General features: G+C 41.5%; 1 protein-coding gene across 9 annotated transcripts in view; it reads right to left on the minus strand.

Moving 5' to 3' along the window:
• Positions 1–7,223, minus strand: part of PEG3 (paternally expressed 3) — a 32,866-nt gene extending 25,643 nt beyond the window's left edge. For 4 of the 9 annotated variants that reach the window (XM_074315358.1, XM_074315356.1, XM_019716872.2 and 1 more), the window contains exons 1-3: positions 7,026–7,186; positions 2,765–2,848; positions 815–858 (exon numbers count right to left, since the gene is read on the minus strand). The gene's annotated coding sequence lies outside the window, so the exon portion shown is untranslated. Of the gene's footprint in view, positions 1–814; positions 859–2,764; positions 2,849–7,025 lie in introns of all 9 variants that reach the window. The other 5 variants (XM_074315357.1, XM_019716869.2, XM_019716873.2 and 2 more) reach the window with 5 other exon arrangements.
• Between the last annotated feature and the right edge of the window lie 11,402 nt (positions 7,224–18,625).

Below are 18,625 nucleotides of genomic sequence, written 5' to 3' on the forward strand. Positions count from 1 at the left end.
ACAACCTCCACCCTCTGGCCTATTAGGTGGCTCCTCTCAGATAGTCTCCACATCACCCTGGGCTTACCTCTGCAACCTACGCTTAGCGCTTACCACAATGCAGCAAGATTTCCTTACTGTTCATTCTTGAGGGGTTTCCCCCCAAATTTCCAAAGACAGGAGATAGTATCTAAGAGTTTAGTTTTCACAGACAATGGTTTGGTGGTTGCCAGAGGGTAAGGGGGGTGGGGGGTGGGGGGTGGGAGATGAGGGTAAGGGGGATCGAATATATGGTGATGGAAGGAGAACTGACTCTGGGTGATGAACACACAATGGGATTTATAGATGATGTAATACAGAATTGTACACCTGAAATCTATGTAATTTTACTAACAATTGTCACCTCAATAAATTTAATAAAAAAAAAAAAAAAAAAAAAAGAGTTTAGTTTTATGATCAGCCCCCAAATAGTTGTAGATGAATAAAGCTACTTTAAAGAGACAGACTATCTCTTTAAAGTCTTAAGTATGACTTATGTGACCATACGTTGATATCAAAAATTGACTGATCAGAATTTTTGGGGGTTTTTTTTTGAGGGCAGGCATGAAAAGGCAGACCACATGGTCTGCCTTCAAAACATCAAAACCTCTATAGGAGACAGTGAACAACTCTAGTCAGACCAATTTGAACGGAGATTGGGGAGGGTGGGAGCTGTAGATTAGGGAGCTTCTGGTATCATGGTAACCCCAGCAAGAGTTTCACTGCAACCAGATGGTAGCTACCTTACAGACCAGTGCTATTTAAGTTTGTCCTCTTGTTTTGATTCCATACTCACCAAGCAACCTTCTCATTATGGTTTCGTTTCCCATGTAGGTCTGCCTACAGGGAGAGAATGTGCTGATCATACACACTTTTGAGTATTTGGGTCCCTGCTACAGTGATCTCCCACTCTAGATCAATACACCAAACTTGAGAGAACAGAATTATCATATTTCAGTCACACCATTTTCAACATAAATTGTCAGTATGGCTTACTTTAAGTCTCCTGAGCTTCATTAATGTTGATCTACCAACATAAGATGAGTCCTTAGGCGGAGTATAGTTTCTGAGTCTCCATGGGCTTGAGCACCAGACACTGGATACTTGCTTGCAGCATTCGCTGAGGCCAGGGGCCCATCTGGGACAGCACGTTAGCTTTTCTCCAGATGGTAATGCACCATCAGCACAGCCACCTATCTTAGTACGCATGATTTCTCACTCTCTCCATTTAACTGTGGTTCTCAGTCAGTAGACACTGAGGCCAGGGATTATATCACTCACTTTCAGAGACCCAAAGTCTAGCATGTTCCTGTCCTGGATCAGGCACAGTATCAATGTTTGCTGATGGAATGAACCACCTTTGGCTATTTTGCTCACTTCCCTGGGTAACATGATTCACTGAGTCTGGTCTGAATCAGCCAGCCAGCCATGAACAAAGAGTACAAGCCCTGAGTCTCTGTCCTCAGTACTGCTCTCAAATCCATCCACTTCACTTATCCCCCTGCCATGACCCTAATCTGAGCCACTATCTCTCACCCAGATCTGAGGTAGGTCTCCCTGCATGCATTGTCTTCCCCTTCTGAACCCTGCAACCAGGTGGTTTTTTTTTAATTTAATTTTATTATGAGCTTCCAGTACAAACACAAATATTTACACCCCTCACAAAGTGATAACCCCACCAAGTCTACTACCCTCTGACATTGTACATAGATAGCTATTCCAATACCACTGACTATATTCCCTATGCTGTACTTTACATCCTGTGCCTATACATATTTGCATTTGACATTCAATATTATTTTATATTAATTTCAGGTGTACAGCACAGTAGTTAAGCATTTATATGATATGAAGTTATCCCCCCAATAAATCCAATCCCAATCTGAAAGCATACATAGTCTTTACAACATGACCGATTACATTCCCCATACTGTATTTCACATCCCGTGACCATTTTGTGACTACCAATTTGTCAGATAATATTGTAAAAATACAAATCTGATTATCGTGTCACATCCATGGCTAAAATTCCTCAATGGCTTCCCACTGCTTCAGATCAAGCCCAAATACTTACCATTGATTGCAAGGTCTTTCACGATTCAGCCCCCATTTACCTTTTTTCCACCTCAAACAAATATCACCCCCTTCTTTCCTTTGGTCTAGGCATGCTAAATTTTCGGCTCCTCTCGCTGGTTCCTTTAGCCCTGTGCCCTCTCCTTAAAACTGCTCTTCCCACACACGTTACCACCCACCATCCTTCAGGGCTTAACCTTAATGTCCCTGACTTTCGCAGGGAGACCCTATATGACCTCTCCCAGATCAAGTTAAATACCTGCAATGAATGTGCTCTTTCAAAGGCATGAGTCACACAATTATTTTTTTGAATGTCTTTCATTAACCAATAGACAATATTAGCTTGAGGGAAACACTTCCTTTCACACTTGGGGCCATGTTTAATAGACGAATGATGACTCTCATGCTTCTTAATCACCGGGTAAGAGAAAGAGTAGGCCTGAAAGAGTAGCTGAGTGTTAGGAAAAGAGTCAGGATACCAAAAAGAATGGCATGAAGCCAAGGAGAATTTCTGGCAAACACAATCCACTAGAAGAGTCTGTACATTCTCAGAGAGCACAAACGGTGCTTGTGTGGCTATATGGAACATGTGTGCAGTAAAAGTGTCAGGATGAGGAAGGATGCGCTCACTCCAAGGATGGGTGTGGCACTGTGAGAAAGGAATTCAGCTCACCTGGACTCTGCCACCTAGTGTTTAGATCTAGTCCCTCTTCTTGCCAGTTGTCTCAACAAAGGGTAGAAGGTCAAGAAGGCAGAGCTGGGGAAGGAAAGGAAAATATGAGACACCAAATTTATTTTACAATTACTATATTCCTCAGGCTGGAAATGTCCCCACAGCTGTATCTTTATCTTCTACAGTGGCAGAGATCAAGCGAGACTAGGAAGAACAGTTTGCCCTCGCAGGATAGAAGGGCCATGGGCATCACTCCCCGAGGCACATGTTGTACCCTGGGCTGTAATCACGGCCTTTTCCCAATGAAGTTATGTCAACAGGTGTGCAAGTCAATCTCTGGGTGTCTTAGAACCTTCTATAACAAAAGCAAAATAGTAAAGACACAGGGCTTTGGATTAAATCAATTCAAGAACCCAATTTTCCACTTATTATCTACGTGGTACTGGCCATCCCTCTAAAGGCAAGGGACACATGCTGCAGGTTACAAATTGGAGGGGAAAAGTGTCTAGGTACAATTATTTTCTGCTAATTACATACCATGTACAGTGCTTAGCACCTTACTTTTATCCTGTTAATCCTCACAATACTATTGATTCTAAAGCTCTCATTTCACAGAAAAAGAGTGGCTCAGACAACTCAATCTCAGAGCTCATAACAAACTATTATAGATCAACCTAAAACCATCTGGAAAAAAGTTTTATCTACTGATGTTTTCCATGGAAACCATGTGGTACCCCTTAGAAAGGTGAGTTGAAAACTCCAGCTCTGACATTTCATAGCTAGTGATGCAGGACCAGAAATTCAACTCTCTGTTGTACATTTAAATAATATAAAGGGACTAGCTTACATTAGGACCTTAATGCTATTTTAACCGTTATTAGGTAATGGTATCATTACTTAATCTTATGTAATATTTTAGAGGTTATCAACATGCTTCCAGTGGATTAACATTACATATTTCAAGTCCCACTGTGCCTCAGAGCATGCATTCAATCACAGGCTCCTGGGGGAAGTACCTTCATGATTATGGCTCTGGTTTATGTTAATGCTGTCACTGGCAGATATATACTTAAGTAGCTCTCTCCCATCACCCTAGTTGTGAAGGAGGAACCCATTGTGTCACTTTCTCTAGTTCAAAAGAACAAAAGAGAGAGTGGTAGGGATTTCAAGCTTCTTGTATGGAACCAGGACTAGGAGCACTCCCCGCCTCCCCTCCCCCGTCACTCTCTCCCCCAAAAATATAGCGAAAGTGAATTCAGCAGTCCTTTGGACGCAACAGCTCTATAAGCTGCTCTTCCCACGTGTGGCCCCGCCCTCTAGGAGGAAGCCCCGCCTTGTCTAGCTCTCTGATGGCCGGCCACCTCTCAGGATTTGGGGAGCACAACTCCAAACTACGGCCCTATCTGCCTAGAGAAAGGTCTCAGCATTTCCCACGCCACGCCCCCTCCCATAACCACCTACAGCTCTGAATTCCCTATCCCACAGGCTTCAGGCCTTCTACTGTGCGTAAACCCCCTACAGCCCTCAGAGCCTCCAAACCCGTATCTTATACCCAACAGCCCACCTCCTCCGTTTTATCACTTAAGATCCTGCTCTTTCCCAGTCTATTAAAATTCCTAAATTATGAGTCCCTGGTTTTCTCCTAATTTACCCAGAACGGCACAGTTGAACCTTGTCCCCACATTTTCCAACATTTGGCTTTGGCTCCCCTCACAGGAAACAAAGCGCCGGCTGCCACGTCGCACGGCCGCCCAAGATGGCGACACTGCAGCAAGCGCACCAGGCCGGCCAGATCGGTGACTGCGCAGTAGCCAGAAGAGCCTGCAGAGGCAGGCTGTATGCCCGCAGCCCCTCAAGATACCAAAGCCCCTCAGCCCGTCCCCCACAGCCCTGCTGTCACTCAAAATGGCGCTGACTCAGTAAGCCTTGGCCTACCGAGCTGCCCCCTGCACCTCTGCCACCATTCAAAATGGTGCCTGTGCGGAAGCCTCTGCGGCCCCCTACCAACCAACAAACACAGCGCTAGATAAGCAAGGCTCTTCAGCCCCATCAGTCACTCAGGACAAGGCAGCCCTCCCCTTGAGCACACCCTCTGCAGCTGGCCCCGCTGTCATTCAAGATGGCGCTTGCACAGTAGGCCTCGGGTGCCACCTGTTGGCCACCATTGTGCTGGAGAGGGCGGAGCTCCACAGCGCCTCCCTCGGGCCCACCCCCGCAGCTCCACTGTCACTCATCACGGTGCCCTCGCAGTAAGTTTCACCGGCCACCTGTCCGCCAATATAGTGCTTAGGAGCGCAGGGGTCTGTACCAACATGATAGTCACTCAGACAATATAGCCCATCCCTTGTGACCACCCCCTGCAGCTCCACGGTCATTCAAGATGGCGTCTACACAGTAAGCCTTATCTGCCACCTGCTGGCCAACAAACACAGCACTAGATGGGCTGGGGAATGCACACACCCCGGCACCCATCAGTCACTCAAAATACGTCAGCCTCTCCCTCAGGCCTGCCCCCCTAAAGGTCCACCATCATTTATAATAACACCTGCATATTAAGCCTCGGCGGCCACCCATCAGCCAACACAGCGCTCGAGTCGGCATGGGACTACACACCCCATTAGTCACTTGGGAGACGCAGCCCTCCCTTCGGCGCACTCCCTGCAAGCCAGCCCCGCCGTTATTCAAAATGGCGCCTGCGCAGTAAATCTGCATCTACCTGTTGGACAACAAAGCGCTGGAGCGGCCCCTTGCAGCCAGCCATGTTGTCACTCAAGATAGCACCTGCGCAGTAAGTCTCAGCTGATACCTGTTAGCCAACAAACTAGCGCTAGAATGGGCGGTGCTCAGCAGCCCTCCCTCAGGCCTGCCCCTGCAGCTCCACCGTCTTTCACTACGGCACCTGCGCAGTAAGCGTCGGCAGCCACCTACTGACCAACATATATAGCAGAGTGGGCGGGGCCCTGCTGGGCTGTCAGTCCTCAAAGACCGACCGTGGTTCCATCCCTCAACCTCGCCGACATGGCGCCTGCATAATATACCTTGGCTTCAACCCGTCCCCTAATACCCTCCTGCCAAAAAATGGAGCCAGACACGTCTCAGAGTGAAAACAGTCCTGGAAAGACGACAGGGGAAGGGGTGAGCCTCTGTAGCCCCCAGACCTAGCCAAGGAGAAAGAGCAGGCACACTGACATCCTACAGCCCTGTCCCTCAGGACAAACAGTTCCACAGTGGCAAGTTATGGCAAACTCCAGGCGTAGTGCCTGGCTTCAACAGGTGCTACATGGACCTGGCTGATAAATATGGTCACTAGCCGTGGCCCAATCTCAGAAGTCAGGGTAGCACTGACACTGCAAGCCTCTGCGGGCAGACACACACCCACCAAACAAGGTGCGAGGTAGGCAGGACCCACAGCCTCAATCACTGCAAAGAACACCGGGCCACCACAGATACCACAGCCTTTGGCCCCGCCCCCTGCGGTCAGCCAGCCAAGATCTTGCCTGCGCGGCAAACCTCAACCGCCTCCATCAAAGATGGCGCTGAGGCAGGCGGAGCTTAACAAGCTCGTCATAGACGAGTGACTCGCAGTGACGATAGCCCTCGGCCCTGCCCCAATCCAGTAAACCAATCAGGACAGCACCTGCCAGCACACCTCAGCCACCCCACCAAAGATGGCATCAAGGTAGGTGGGGACAGCCCATCACCGCCCAGATTAAATATCCTATAGGCGCGAAAGCCCCCCCTGACACCACCCCTCGCAGCCCATAACTCCTCCCACCGCCACTGCGGCAAAACAAGCCACACCCCCAAAGACTACAAGGATGCAGGGCGGCCCATTGGGTAGCAAGCCAATCAAGGACCCTGTGAGATGCGGAGAGTGCTCTGCAGCCCCCAGACCCAGCCCATAAAAGCAGGGTACCCCAAGACCAAACCGCACCGACTCCGCTCATTAGGAACTGGCCGCTACTTCGACGCCCACCCAGGCGGGCCATCAGTGACATGAGTCTGCAGCAGCCGCGACAATCCCATCCCTGTCCCCCACCTCCATACCAGCAAGATGGCGCGGCAGCCCCCCGACTCCGCGGCCACCTCAAAAGTGTGGCCGACCATGTAAGATGGCGCCACTGCGGCAAGCGCGGCAACTCGTGTCTAACCAGCTAAGGATCCCCACCAGGCGACAACTGCCAGCCGCCTGCTGGTCAGGGTCCCTCACCGGCAGCGTGCCCCGCCTAACACCGAGGCATGGGTATGCGGCCAGACTCACCTCACCGCACTTCACTGCCCCGGGCTCGACAGCTCGGCCAAGGTACAGCCCGTGCACTGTCTAGTGTACCCACACGGCCCCCGGCGCCCGGCGGCGCCACCAGCCCGGGGTGGACATGTCCACTCCTCCAACCCAACTTCTTTCTCCACAGCTCCCGAGCTACTGCAGCGAGCCTCTGCCCACGACTCCTTGTGAAACTCTCCGCAGAGGCGGGGCTCCGGCACAGGCCAATCAGCAGCCACACTGCCCACCCTGGGCCCACCTCGCCATGCCCCTGAGCTCTGCCAATCAGGCTGCAGTTGCCGTGGTGACGGCTTGGCGCCAGGACCAAGGGTGTTGACGTCAACTGAGCCTACGCCAGGGGCCCCAAAGAGGGGTCTGGGAAAGGGGGGGGGGTGCGACCCCCAAACAAAGAAAAGGGGGCTGACATGGAGAAAGGCCCACCCACTAACGACTCCCAAAAGCAAAACTTCAGAAGAAAAAGAAAAAACACATTTGTCTAAAAAATGAAAATCCAATGGGCAAAAAACATGTATGTTGAAGTCCAGAGACAAGAAACTGAGAGATGAGACTTTTCTGCCTGGGACAAACAAAAGACACTGGGCTCACTTGTTAATAAACGAAGAGCTCTTGGAAACCAGTAATATAAATACAAACCAAACCAGAAAAAATGGGCAAAAGGGGAGGAAACTGGCAATTCACAGGAAAATACAAATGGCTGACAGACCTAAGGGAGAAAAATTCCGACGCGACTTTTAAAGAAATACTAAACCGAAACCCGGACAAGTACTGTTCATGGGATGTTCTACACAAGCAATCTCGCATGGCAATGGCTTGTAGTACAGAACAAGAGTGACAGATGACAATAGGAAATCCTGTATATTGGGACAATGATGAAGTAGAGCTGTCGGAGACTAATAAGGACCGATGACTCAATAGAGTTAGTGAAACACAAGGTGATGAAGTTTGTAGAAATGAACTGGTAAGTGTTTTCATTTGTTTTGTTTGTTAAGGACGAACACCTATGCAGGTAAAACTTCTGGAAAAGTATACAAGAAATTGTTAACTGGTTACCTCTAGGAAAAAGGGAAGGGGGATGGATAAAGGAGGGATTCTCCAGTCAATACTATTTGAATATCCCTGCCAGAAATATGTTATTTCTTTTCTAGTAGTAAAATCAATGAATTATAAAAAGCTCATTAATGTACTCTTTGATCCAACTATTCTACTCTTAAGAAACTAAAGCAAAGGAAATAAGCAGAGATATACAAAAGATTATATGCAAGCATATTCATGGAGCATCATTTTTATTAGAAAAAATGCACTCCACAGAATAATTGTATTCTTGTAAATCCATATGTTGCAATTTTATGTGGCCAATAAAAGTGTATGATTTTAATTTTACAGGAAAAAATTAGTAAGATAGTTAATTACAAAAATCTGGTTACCTAAGGGCATACAGAATATGATACCCCAAATTTATATTTATACTTAGTAAGTATAAATATAAATCAGTAATAGCTTCCTACCTTAAGAAGCTCCGGGCTTGGGGTGAGGCATGTGTTAAACTCAAGTCTTCCCAGTCTCTTCTCATTTACCCAGTAGTGCCACATAAACATGAAATCTGAATGAAAACATTGTGTTTACTATGTACCTATAAAACATATTCCTCAGCAGCCTCTACAGAAATTCTAAGGGCACCACTAGAATTTAGTACTACCCTTAGATCAGAAGTTTTCAAATCTGGCTACACATCAGGATAACTTGGGGAGCTGTAAAACACTGTAGATGCTCAGCATCCCACAGACATATTTGGAGCTCCCCTGGTGATCCTAACTAATGTCTGGTTACAGTTTTGCAGGTAATTTTAACACATTCTATAGACCCCATTTCCTCTTCTCCTCAAAGGCCTCTATCTTCAATACAACCTTCTCCTGGGATCCTGGATCATTCATGCCCATCAGATACCAAATGCTTTCAGAGCTCCTCCAGTTACTAACTCCTCTACCACCCCCCAATACCCTCTTGCCAGTGTGGTCTTCTGTCACTGATTCCAAAGCCTTAGAGTACACTCTCTCTCCCTACTATGTCATAACTCTACAATTGCTCAACAATTCAGCAATTCCCTACCCGGTTAGGAAATGTGTTCTTACTCTTACTCCACTGTCAGTAACATTCAACATCCTCATTAAAACAATGATAACAAACAAATTTTGACTGACATTTTATTTTCGGTGATACTACACTGTCCTGATTCCCCCCTCACATCAATGGCCTCTTTCCTGTGTCAGCTGGTTTTTGCTCTGTTCAACCTCTAAATGCTCAAAACTCAGTCACTGGACTATCGCAGCAACAGCCATTCTCTAGGCAGCAGTCTCACTTAGTGCATGGTTCAAATGCCACCTACATGCCAATAGCCCCCCAATTTAAATCCTCTGCCACAGAAGCCCAGTCTCATATATCCAAACTGTCTGCTTTACAGCTGGCTGCTCTACCTAGATGTCTAATCAGCAACTCAAAGTAAAATATTAATTTCCCTTTTCCCCATTTCTATAAATTGCACCAATTGCAGTGGCCAAAAATCTCACAATTGTTCTCAACTTCTTTTTTCTTTACCACCAACATCCAATTCATCAGCAAGTCCTGCTGACTGTACATTAAAGCTACATCCCAAATCTGTCCCATGTTTTCCCTCTGCATGACAGTCCTAATCACCATTATTTCTCCTGGATATTAGCCTACTCACTTGACCACTTGCTTCCACTGCAAAGAGTTCCCTTCAACATTCTCTACACAGCATCCAGGATGATCTTTAAAGGAGAAGAAGATGTCATATTCCAGCTGGATTTACCCCCTGTCCCCTCCCCCAGTCACACCTAAATATAAGTCATACCATAAGCAATGTTAAAAGAAATGCCATCAATATCTTTTGTCATGGAAGGGTGTTAATTATTGGTGCTGCAAAATTTAACAATCTTTTCCTTCAGATTTCTGCTTTTTATACCTTAAGAAATCCCTCCCCACACTGAAGTCTTAAAGATATTTTAATAGCCTTATGTTTTTGTTTTTTTATGTTTACTTTTGTAATAGTCTCTGGTAGGGATCTAATTTTTCTCCTGACATGTTTCTGTGTATGAGTGGGCCTGTCCCTAAACACTCTAGTCTGTCCCGCTGGCCCATTATTACAGCTTTACATTATCTTGATATCTGAAAGGGCAACTGCCCTACTTAGTTTTTCACAAGTGTCTTTGGCTACTGTTAGCCCTCTGTCTTCAAATGATTTTTAGGATTAGCTTGTCAAACTTGATTATCCTACTGGGATTTTGACTGACATTTTATTAAATCCATAGAGCAATGTAGAGAAAACTGAAAATGTTTTCAGTTTTTTTTTCATGGCCTCCTATCTTTGGTTACAGTCTATGCCACCCATTTATTCATGTCTTCTATGGCCATCAACAGTATGTTGTAATTTTTTTTCCTATAAAGGTCCTATTTGACTTTAGGAGGTCTTTTTGCCTATTTTTTATCTAATTGGTTATTTTTGGGTTACAACTGTGGTATAGTTCTTTTGGGTTTTTTTTGTGGGGATTTTTAAAAAATAATTCAGATTTATAGAAAATTTGCAAAGATAGTATAAAGATTCCTTACCCCGTTTCCTGATGTTAACATCTTACGTAACCTTGGTACATTGCCAAAATAAAGAAGTTAATATCAGTATAAAACAATTATAGATTTTATTTGGATTTCACCCATTTTTCCATAAATGCCTTCCCTCTGGCACAGACCCCATCCATGGCACCTTTGGTTGTTGGGTCTCCTTAGGCAACTCGGAGCTGTGACAGCTTCTTAGTAGTTCCTTGTTTTTCATAACATTAGCAGTTTTAAAGATTGCTAGTCTGGTATTTTGTAGAATGTCTCTCAATTTGAGTTTGTCTAATATTTTCTCAAGATGTGTGTTGGGTTATGAGTTTTTGAAAATAATTATCTGCTACTGCTTTTTATGTGTTGATTTTGCATCCAAAGAACTTGCTGACCTCTCGTGGTAATTCTAATAGTTTGTCTAAGAGTTTCCTGGATTTTTAAAAATGTTAACATATTTATTAATGACAATTTTTTACTTGGATTGACAATCATACCTCATTTCATTATCATAATGCATTGGGTAGGACCTCTAGGGTGATGTGGAATAAGTTTCATTCTAGACTTGAAAAGAGGTATTTCTTACTTTTAACCATCAAATAAAAATGTTCACAACAAGCTTTTTTGTAAAGCATCTTTTATTGGGGTTTAAGGCAATTCCTTTAAGTTATAGTTTTCTAAAATTTTTATCATAATAAGTTTAATTTTATATGATGTCTCTTCTATATCTATTGGGAAAATTGTACTTTATTATTTTATATAATCTCTTAATGTGGAGAATTAAGGCAAATTTTCTCCTGTTGAAACATGTTTACATTCTCAAACCCTCCTTGATTATGAGGGTCTGATTTATACACACATGCAGCTGGATACTTACTGGGTTATATTTTACTTTCATTCTTTACATCTGAGTTCTTACTTTATTATACTTTATTAAACCAGACTTACTTGTCTGGTTTCAGTATCAAGGTTATTACTAGACTTATAAAATGATTTGGATTGTTATCTTGCTGCTTATATTTTCCACAACAGTTTACAGAAAATCAAGATTCTCTGTTTTTTGAAAATTTAGTACAACTCATTGTAAAATGATCTAAAGCTGATTTATTTTTGCATGGAATATGGACTCAGTTTCCTTAATTTTGGACTTATATTTCTGCTTTGTCTTGAGTCAGTGTTGGTCATTTATATTTTCTAAGAAAACTGTCCATTTCACTTAAATTTATGAGCATGTAATTATTCATAGTATTCTTTTGTCTTTAATCTCTTCATTCATATTTATATCCCTTTATCTATTAATATAATTTAATCTATTGTTGTTTTCTTCATCAATTTGATAAAGATTTGACAATTTTATGTCTTTTAAGTGACTTTTGGTTTTTTGACCATATTCTTTCTTGTTTTCCATTTAATTGGTTTTTTATTATTTTCTTCCTTTTACTTATTTGGGTTTCTTTTCCTATTGTCTTGAGTTGTATATTTAACTCATTTACTTTTAATCTTTCTAAATTTTTAACATACATTTAAGGCTATGACTTCCCCCCGCCCCCCCAAGTACCATTTGAACCACATTCCATATATTTATTTCATTGTTGTTAAGTGCTATATTACATTGTTTCCATTAAATTTCCTCTTAATAACCTTAAGGAATGTGTTTAGGTTTCCAAGTTCTTTAAAAACTTTTTGATTATAGATTTCTAATTTAACTGCATTGTAGCCAAATGATACGGCTTATATATTATTATTTCATATTTGTTTAAAACTTTCCTTGTGATAGATTGGGCTATCTGGGTATTGTAATCCCCTGGATTAGCTCAGAATTTAATACATAGAAGTCTCTCACTAAATGCTTATTCATTCATTCTTTCAACAAATATTTGAGTGCTTACTACATATAAGGCCCAATGTTGGGCATAGTTCATTGTGAATGAAATTGAAATGGCGCCTGCCCTAGTCAATTTATTTGATAACTATGTCTTCAAGCTTCAATCTAGCTGGAAAGATAGATACAATAAGTAAATTGACAAAATAAACCTTTAAAAATTGTAGTGAGGGCTTTGAAGGAAAAAAAAGATGCTGAAACGAGGAGGGTTGTATAGTCAGGGAAGGCTTCTCAGAAGAAGAGACACTAAAACTAAATAGTGAGAAAGAGCCAGCCCTGGGAATAACAAGGGGAAGAGCATTCTAGACAGATAAAATAGCAATGTACAAAGACCATAAAGGAAAAAAAAAAGTAAAGATGCCAGAATGGCTTGAGGATGTCAAGATTGGGGTGAGGGGCATAAAATGAGATCAGACAGGTATGCGAGAGCCAGCCCTTTAGGAACTGTAGGCCAAGGTAATGATCTTGAATTTAACCTTAAATGTGGTGGGGATCCATTAGAGACTTTTAAATAAGGTAAGATGATTCATATTGTTGTGTGGAGAACGAGGGGACTAGAGATAGGTAAGACTGGAAGCAGGAAGACCAGTTAGGAGGCAGCTGTCTACATAGAGGGTGACAGTGTTCTGAACTGGCATGGTGGCAGTGAGACAGAGAAAAATGAACAAATACAAGAGCTATTTTGGGGATAAAATAGACAAATCTTGCTGATAATTTGTGTATGTGTGGCAAAGAAAGAAGAATCGAAATGATTCCTGTGTTTCTGGTCTGTGCAACGAGATAGGAAGTGAATCTTCTGAGTCACAGATCTGGGCAGGGGAAGAGCACAGATTCAAGAGTTCTCTTTTGGATATGTTACATTTGAAATACTTATACTCAAGCAAGTGGAGATGTTTCATTTGAAATGCTTATACTCAAGCACGTGGAAATGTTGAGTAGAGGTTCTAGAGAGGTCTGTGCTAGAACTCTAACTCTGATAGTCCTCTGCACAGAGCTAGTTTGTTGCATGAATAGTCAGGTTAAAATAAACACTGCTTTCATAACCCTAGTAAACATCTATGCACCCAACATAGGAGCACCTAAATATATAAAACAGATATTGACTGACATTAAGACAAAGATCAACAGCAACACTATCATAGTAGGGGACTTCAACACACCTCTGACAACAAGGGACAGGTCTGCCAGACAGAAAACCAATATGGAAACAACGGCCTTAAATGACACATTGGACCACTTGGATTTAATCGATATTTTCAGAGCATTTCACCCCAAAACTGTAGAATACATGTTTTTCTCAAGCGCATGTGCAACATTTTCCAAGATAGACCACATGTTAGGCCACAAAACAAGTCTTGATACATTTAAGAAAATTGAAATCGTACCAATTATCTTCTCTGACCAGTGCTATGAAATTAGAAATCAACTAAAGGAAAAAAACTGGAAGACACACCAACTCATGGAGGCTGAATAACATGTTACTAAATAATGAATGGGTCAACCATGAGATCAAAGAAGAAATCAAAAGACATCTCAAGACAAATGAAAATGAAAATACGATGACCCAAATCTATGAGAGCAGCAAAAGCAGTCCTAAGAGGGAAATGCACAGCAATGTAGGCCTACCTAAAGAAACAAGAAAAATCACTAATCAACAGTTTTCACACACTTAAGGGATCTGGAAAAATCACAGATCACACTTAAGGGATCTGAAAAAAGAAGAGCAAAATAAGCCCAAAGGGAGTACAAGGAAGGAAATAATAAATACCAGAGTGGAAATAAGTGAAATAGAGACCAGAAAAACAATACAAAAGATCAATGAATCCAACAGTTGTTTTTTAGAGAAGATAAAATCGACAAACCTTTAGCCAGACTCATCAAAAAAAAGAGAGAACCCAAATTAATAAAATCAGAAACGAAAGAGGAGAAGTGACAAAAGACAGCACAGCAATACAAATAATTTTAAGAAATTACTACGACTAACTATATGCCAACAAATGAGACAATCTGGAAAAAATGGACAATTTTCTAGAAGCATACAACCTTCCAAGGCTAACTCAAGAATAAATGGAAAACCTGAATAGACTGATTGCCACCAGGGAAATTGAATCAGTAATCAACAAGCTCCCAACAAACAAAAGCCCTGGACCAGATGGCTTTACAGGTGAATTTTACAAAACACTCAAAAAAGAATTATCACCTATTCTCAAGCTATTCCAAAAAATCCAGAAGGAGGGAAGGCTCCCAAACACTTTTTACAAGGCCACTATCACCCTGATCCCCAAATCAGACAAAGACATTACAAAAAAAGAAAACTACAGGTCGATATCCCTAATGAACATAGATGCAAAAATCCTCAACAAAATCTTAGTGAACAGAATTCAGCAATACATTAAAAAGATCATATACCATGATTAACTGGGATTCATTCCTGGTATGCAAGGGTGGTTCAAAATCCACAAACCATTTAATGTGATACACCACATTAACAAAATGAAAAATAAAAATCATATGGTCATATCAATAGATGCAGAAAAAGCATTTGATAATATCCAACAGCCATTCATGATAAAAACCCTTAAGAAAGTGGGCATAGAGGGACTATATCTCAACATAATAAAGGCCATATATGATAAATCCAAAGCTAACATCATACTCAATGGGGAAAAGCTAAAACCATTGCCCTTAAGATCAGGAACAAGGTTGCCCACTTTCTCCACTTGTATTCAACATAGTGCTGGAAGTTCTAGCCACAGCAATCAGACAAGAAAAAGAAATAAATGGTATCCAAATTGGAAAAGAGGAAGTAAAATTGTCATTATATGCAGATGACATGATACTATATATAGAAAACCCTAAAGACTCCACCAAAAAAACTGTTAGAACTGATAAATGAATTTAGTAAAGTAGCAGGATACAAAATTAATATTCAGAAATCAGTTGCATTTGTATATATCAATAATAAAATATCAGAAGGAGAAATTAAGAAAACAATCCCAGTTACAATTGCTTCAAAGACTATAAACTACCTGGGAATAAATTTATCCAAAGAAGTAAAAGATCTGTACTCAGAAAATTATAAGACGCTGAAGAGAGAAATTAAAGAAGATACAAATAGATGGAAACACATACCATGCTCATGGATAGGAAGAATTAATATTATTAAAATGTCCATACTGCCTAAGGCAATATACAGATTCAACACAATTCCTATCAAGCTACCGAAGACATTTTTCACAGAAATAGAACATATAATCCTAAAATTTATATGGGACCATAAAAGACCCCGGATAGCCTCAGCAATCTTGAGAAATAAGAACAAAGTGGGAGGTATAACGATACCTGACATCAAATTATACTACAAGGCGACAGTAATCAAAACAGCATGGTACTAGCATAAAAACAGACACATAGATCAATGGGACAGAATAGACAGCCCAGAAATAAATCCATGCCTATATGGTCATTTAATCTACGACAATGGAAGCAAGAATTTATGGTGTGGTAAAGACAGTCTATTCAATAAATGGTGCTGGGAAACCTGGACAGACACATTCAAAAAAATGAAGCTGGACCACCTTCTTACACCACATACAAGAATAAATTCAAAATGGATTAAAGACTTAAATGTAAGATCTGAAACCATAAAACTCCTAGAACAAAGTACAGGAAGAAACTTTACAGAGATTACCGGAGTAAGATTTTTACTGATCTCATATCCCCTTGGGCAAGGGAAGTAAGAGAAAAAATAAACATATGGGATTACATCAAACTAAAAAGGTTTTTCACAGCAAAGGAAACCATCCATAAAACAAAAAGGGATCCTACTGAATGGGAGAACATATTTGCCAATGATATATCCGATAAGGGGTTAATATCCAAAATTTATTAAAAAAACTCACTCAACTCCAAAAAATCAAACAACCCAATTAAACAATGGGCAGAGGACATGAAGAGACATTTTTCTAAAGAGGACATACAGATGGCAAACAGACATATGAAAAAATGCTCAACCTCACTAATCATTAGAGAAATGCAAATAAAAACCACAATGAGATATCACCTCACCCCAGTCAAAATGGCTATCATCAATAAATCAACAAACAACAAGTGCTGGCGAGGTTGTGGAGAAAAGGGAACCCTCATGCACTGTTGATGGGATTGCAGATTGGTGCAGCCACTATGGAAAACAGTATGGAGGTATCTCAAAAATCTGAAAATGGAACTACCTTATGACCCAGAAATTCTACTGCTAGGTATCTATCCAGAGAAATGCAAAACTCTAATTTGAAAAAATGTATGCACCCCAATGGTTACTGCAGCACTATACAAAATAGCCAAGACATGGAAACAACTGAAATGCCTATCGGTAGATGACTGGATTAAGAAGCTGTGGTACATTTATACAATGGAGTATTACACAGCCATAAAGAAGAATGAAATCTTACCGTTTGCAACAGTATGGATCAACCTAGAGAACATTATGCTAAGTGAAATAAGTCATACAGAGAAAGACAAATACCATATGATCTCACTTATACATGGAATCTAAAGAATAGGATAAATGAATGAACTAATCAGAAACAGTCTCAGAGACATAGAGGAAAAACTGAGGGTTGCTAGATGGGAGGGGGGTGGGGATAAAGGGGAAGGTGGGGGATTAGAACGTAGTCAATAACCACAAGATTGCCACAGGGAAACGAAACCGATTTGGGGAATATAATCAATAATGTTGTAAAGATATTGTAGGGTATCCGATGGCACTTGTCTCGTTAGGGAGACCACCTCAGGGATGATATAGATGTCTGATCACTGCACTGTACACCTGAAGCTGAAGCTGAACAATAATGAATGTCAACTACAAGTTTATATATATATATATATATATATATATATATATATATATATACACATATATATGTGTGTGTGTGTGTATGTGTGTGTGTGTGTGTGTGTGTGTGTATATATATATATACATATATATATATATATATATATATATATATATATAGTTACAAGAAGTGGAGTACAGCATTCGGAATAGAGACAATGGAAATGTAATGGCTGCATGCGATGTCAGAGGGTTAGTAGATGGGGGAGGGGGGTTATCACTGTGTGAGGGATATAAATGACAAAGGTCTATTACATTGTTTTGTACACCTGAAGCTAATAAAAATAAATAAATAAATAAATAAACACTATTTTACAAAATAAAGATATCAGTTCTTCAGTAGTTAGGGCTCTTGTGTATGGTAGGTAAATATCTTAGTATACAAATTTGTATACAGTTACTCAGTAATACAAATCTAACCAATTTACCAATTTTCCTTAAGGGTAAACTTATTTTTTAACATGGTTAAGGAATTTTAGGACAACAGAAAACCAAACATTCATATTAAAGGCAACCAACTCTTTGACCAAAACTGTTCCTAAAGTCAGATATTAAGAGTTCCGAAAAGTAATTGATTACATATAAGATTAAAGATAAGCGAAGGACAACCCTGTCACAAATCAGATGTTATAAAAGGACATTGTGTCTGATATTTGGCAGCTGGTGTTTAGGTTCAGAACTACGAGTGTTCCTATATGGCAGGAAAGCTTTTGTGTTCCGCTTGCATGTGCCTGTCCAAAAGGGCACTGGGCCCCTTCTCCATGGGAAGCAGTCAGAAGTCAAGTTTCACATGCTAACCATAATACCTATGTAGAAAATGCAGGGTTATTCACATCCTTTTTCCTCAGATTGGTTTACCAGCCACAAAGCTCTAATCCTGAACTGGCAGAATGGTGGATGCTCATTTATTCAACCATTCAATAAACAGGTGCTGAGTAGTAACTATATCCAGACACTAGGGACACACTGCTAAAGAGACGCAGCCCTGCCTTTATGGGCCGCAGAGTCCATGGATGAGACCAATCAACCAAATAACCGTACAAACGATACAAGTAAGCAGCAATAAATGTGAAGATACACGGAGCCGTAGCACAAAGACAGAGTATGACCTGGACTGGGTGCTAGACAAGGACATGCCAGGCCTAATTGACAGCGTGTACAAGAGGAATATGGAGAACGGGGAACTAG

Source organism: Rhinolophus sinicus, linkage group LG11 (assembly GCF_036562045.2).
Source record: "Rhinolophus sinicus isolate RSC01 linkage group LG11, ASM3656204v1, whole genome shotgun sequence".
Taxonomy (NCBI): Eukaryota; Metazoa; Chordata; class Mammalia; order Chiroptera; family Rhinolophidae; genus Rhinolophus; species Rhinolophus sinicus.